Source organism: Gossypium arboreum, chromosome 1 (assembly GCF_025698485.1).
Source record: "Gossypium arboreum isolate Shixiya-1 chromosome 1, ASM2569848v2, whole genome shotgun sequence".
NCBI lineage: Eukaryota > Viridiplantae > Streptophyta > Magnoliopsida > Malvales > Malvaceae > Gossypium > Gossypium arboreum.
This window is the reverse complement of record NC_069070.1, coordinates 8,171,140-8,176,102: the sequence shown is the minus strand read 5'-3', so window position 1 is coordinate 8,176,102 and position 4,963 is coordinate 8,171,140. Positions and strand designations below refer to the sequence as shown.

Here is a 4,963-nt window from a genome sequence, read left to right as displayed (position 1 = left end):
GATATTACACTATAGCCCTCTTTCAATTTTCTTTTCCTGAAAAAAGAAAACAACCCAAATATATTAAGCTAACTCATCATAAATTAAAAGGCCATTAATTTTATTTGCACATAATCATGCTTATCTAGTTGTTTAGGTATATCTTCAAATACTCGTACCCCATTTATCTTATCAGAAATTATCTTAACTATGCAATCGACTATTTGATTCATCTTATCTAACGTGTCAGGTATTATGCTCCTAATTTGATAAAAATAAAAGGAAAAAAATGATTGTGTTTCTACTCAAACTTTCCCGGAAAGTAGGATTGGGTTAGGGGGGAAGTATACATGTATTAATTAATATAAACAAATAAGCAGAGATTATAAAAAGGAAACAAAATGTCGGTGCTACCAATTATAGAGCATTTTATTACTACTTAATACAAATAAATTATGTTACAAGAAAAATACTAATAAATTAAATATTGCATTGGAAATGGGTTTAGCCATTATAATGAGATTGGGCAACAAAGGCACATGCTAGGCCAGGAGGAAACGAAATATTAAATTAACCAAAGCATTCATCCATCATTGAAGCTTACCATTTCTAACATAAACATAAACTAATTCAACGAAAGCGTAATTATAAATAATTATAATTTCTGGGACGTATTTTATTCACAGGATGTAATTACATCGTATCGTATAAATTGTATTTATATTATTATATAATTTATATTTTTAAATTATATTAATTATTGTAAAAATATTATTATGATAAAAATAATTTCTAAATAAATAAATAAAAATTAAAATCAAATCTCATATGTATTAAGTTAGTCTAAAAACGTAGTTAATAATACGATTCTGATAAAAATAAGAAGAAAAATAAACATCATATGCAATTTTATCTATCTAATTGTTTAGTCTTTAATATTTAACATATGTTTTGTAAGACCCAAATTTTGCCCGGGACCCAATAAAACCAAACCCGAATTAAACCTAGCCTATTATCCAGTTACAAGCCCAAACCCAATTTTGGCCCAACCTAATCCCAACCCAAACACAAAAAAAAAATAAATAAATAAAAACCTTGGCCACCTACTCCACCACCTTTGTTGGCCACCCACCTTGGCCACCAACTCCACCACCCTTGGCCACCTAAACCACCCCAACCACTCCACTTGTAAAATTTGGCTATAAAAGTCATTCAAGACTTTGTTTTAGGGGGGGTTTTTGGTTTTTTTGGAGAAGGATTGTTCTTTGTTTTGGAGGAGGTTTTTTTGTTTTTTGGAGGTGTTTTTTTGTTTTTTTGGAAAGAAGGTTATTTTTGTTTCTTGGAAAGGCTAGTTTTTGGAGATTAATCAAAGATCAAAGCAAAAAAGGTTTCTTTTGTCTATTCTTATCTTTAGTTCTTTGTTTGTTTATTGTTTTCCTTTCAATTTTATTTTGTTTTTTTTATATACGAAAGTAAAAATAAAAATAAGAAGCTTACCCATATTTTCATTACCGAAAAAGGTTTTTTTGAGGTCCGACCGCCGTGTACGGTGGCGCCGATGGCGGCCCGTGGGGGTCCATGACCGAAGCAAAGCCGGACCAACGGCCGGATTTAGAAAAGAGGGAGAAAGAGAGTTGAGAGCTTTATTTTATTATTTTATTATTTTTACTATTATTTATATTATTATTATTATTTCTCATGTATATATTATTATTTATATTATTATTATATTATATATGCCCTCTCCATATTTATTTATATTATTACTATCATTATTGTTACTTTTATTATTTTTTATTTCTAACTACTATTATTATATATATATATGTATTATTGTTTGTATTATTATTATTATTATCACCCTATTGTTATTACTTTACTTTTGTATTCTAATATATTATTAATATTACTCATATTTTCATTATTTTTGCTATCACTATTACTATTATATATTAGTGTATATTTTTATGTATATATATATATATATTTATATATAGTATTGTTTTTATTACTTTAATTTAATATTTTTATTATATTTGCTTTTGTATTTCTATATTTATTATTATTATTATATAGTAGTGTGTATTTCTATTATATACATATATATATATATATATATATTTATATATAGTATTATTGTTTACTTTACTTTAATATTATTCTTATTATCATTATATCCAACCCAATAATAATTCTTTCATAAAAGTAATATTCCGTATTTGGTAATTCGAGACAATCGTGCCCTAACTTATTGGGTTTCGATTTTTCTCCTTTAACCTAAATAACTGAATACTCTTTTAAATCGCGACATGAGTTTTGAAAAATGCTTATTCTCGGAGATACGAGGTGTTGTGCCCTAACTTACTGGGTATGACATTTTGTTACCTCGAAATAAGATTTTTGCAAGTAAAGGCAATATTCGGTGTTTGGGAATTCGAGGAAACGTGCCCTAACTTACTGGGTTTCGATTTTCCTCGTTCACCTTAACTAATTGAATAACCTTTTGAAATACACGAATTTTTATATAAAAGGCAAGCTCGTTCTCGAAAATTTAAGATGTCGTGTCCTAACTTACTGGATGTGACATTTTATATTGTGAGACGAGAAGGTCCTTAACATTTGAGCATTTTCTTTACAAAGAGGGATCGTATTTTAAATTCTTTCAAGTTTTCAAATTTTCGACACTAAGACATTAATTAATCAACTAGGTACCAATTTTGGGCGATCGAGGGTGCTAATCCTTCCTCGTATGTAAATCGACTCTCGAACTCATTTTCGATTTTAGTAGACCAAAAATTATCGTTTTAGTAAATCTTAACTTTTATTAAAATGATTAACTTAAGGTGATCCGATCACACCTAAAAAGATTGGTGGCGACTCTGTTTTCATTTTTTTTCTCCAAGTCGATACAGTTTTTTCAAAAAATGGTTACTGACGACTTAGCGACTCCATCGGGAGTTTTATAAGAGAGTCAAGCCACAAGTTGATTAACTTTTGTCTTTTTTCGAAAATTGAGAATTTGGTTTTGATATACGATCACTTTATTGCGTTTCACCCGTTTTTCGTACTGTTTTCACCATTTTATTCCTATTTTCTTTAATTGTTTCAAGTTTTTATGCATATATCTTCTCGCATTGCATTGCATGACCGTTGTGGTCACACCCTTAAGTGGGAGTGAGAAACTACGCCTTCGTGAGGTTTTCACCTCCGTGCGGGATAGTGGATCACTTTGAATACATCCGCACTGTGGTTTCGTGAGATTTTCATCTCCGTGTAGCCATAGGAAATGTATTCTCTGAATTGAACTCGATTCAAATGAGCCTATAATGGGTGAGGATCGAGGAATCTGTTGGTTCAGTACCCTTACTCTAGAACCAAACCACATATAGAGACCTAGGAGCCCACCCTAGGTAGAGCCACTCAAACCCCTAGTGGTCACCCAATTGCTTTATTTGTTATTTATTTATCCTGCACTAACGTGTTTTATTTTTGTTTTGTTTATAATTGCATTACATTACATCATCCTAGGAAGGAGGTGTTGATTCATATTTGATTGCTAAATAGAACAGGTTTGTCATAAGAAAATGAATTTTTGATAAAGTGGATTATAATACGGTTGTCTAAATATGATCCAAGTGAACACATGAAAGAAGACGATAGCTCGTGAAGAAATACAAGACTTCGCTTCATTGCCTGAAGACAGAAACTGACAAAGATTATTCGAGAGCCGTCACATCTTGACCTTCTTAAAGGAGCTGACAAGTATCACAGTAATAAGTGAGCAACGAGTCGCAGCCTGGATCGAGCAAAAAAGGAGTTAATATAGACATCTCTTGGAGAATTCGTCAGACTCGACCACAAGATCCGGATATGAAGAGAAAGATAGGTGTATTCACTTGGAATACAAGAGAAAAGCCGTATATGTAGTCCGTTTTATGTAAAAGAATTTGCTTTCTAGAAAAGTTGTTCTAATGAAATTAAATTTAGAATCAATGCCTTCCTTTTTTTTTTGCGTTCATACATTTGCATTACATTACATCAAAGAAAAGAATGTGTTGATTCAAAATTCAATTCCTAAATAGAATAGTTTGTCATAAGGAAACGAATTTCTTGATAAAGTAGATTATAGTGCGATCGCCTGAATATAGTCCAAGTAAACACGATGAGAGAAAGCTGGTAGTTCACGGAGGAATACATGATGTAATTGCCAAAGATTCAAGCCAACAAAGGCATGACGAGAGAAAGCTGGAAGTCCACGAAGGAATACATGACTTGATTTAATTGCCAACGAAGATTATTCAATAGCCGGCACTTTTGATGAGTATCATGGAGATAAGTGAGCAAGAGATCGAGGCTCAGATTAAGCAGCAAGGAACTAGTAAAGGCATCTTTTAGAGAATTTACAGGATTCGACCATGAAAAAAAGATCAGCGTTTACTTGGGATATGAAGGGCAATACCGCATATGTAATATATTTTCATGTAAAGAAATATGTTTTCTAGAAAAGTTATTCTAATGGAATTGAATTCAAGATCAACATCTTCCTTTCTTTTGCATTCATTCCATACATTTGCATTACATTGCAACATTTGCATTAAACTTTCACTAAAGAACCCTGATTAAACAAAATTATTTCAGTTAATCTGGAAACCAACGAGAATCAAACAACCGAACACAGCCACTATACCCGCCGTAAAACCAAAGCAATGGACCAAAAATTAGAAAGGATAGAACAAATGCAAAGGGAGATGCAAGAACAATTACAAGAGCAGATGCAAGAGCAACTGGCTAAGATACAGCAAGATATGAGGGACCATATGTTAGAGTCCCAGAAAAGCATGATGGATCAATTAACTCGTCTATTGGCTGGCGGATTAGAAAAGGGGAAAAGCCCTTTGATCAATGCGGGAGAAGATAATGAAGATCCTACCTACCTCGGGTTTTACCCCACCTCATGTGCCCTCGCAAACCGAGGCACCTCCTA

At 32.1% G+C, this 4,963-nt stretch overlaps 1 long non-coding RNA gene across 1 annotated transcript; it reads left to right on the top strand.

The window, feature by feature from the left end:
• Positions 1–1,210: 1,210 nt before the first annotated feature.
• Positions 1,211–1,608, top strand: LOC128291803 (uncharacterized). Its single transcript, XR_008281733.1, has 2 exons — positions 1,211–1,366; positions 1,500–1,608. It is a non-coding gene; the product is annotated as an uncharacterized LOC128291803 (long non-coding RNA).
• The last annotated feature ends 3,355 nt before the right edge of the window (positions 1,609–4,963 follow it).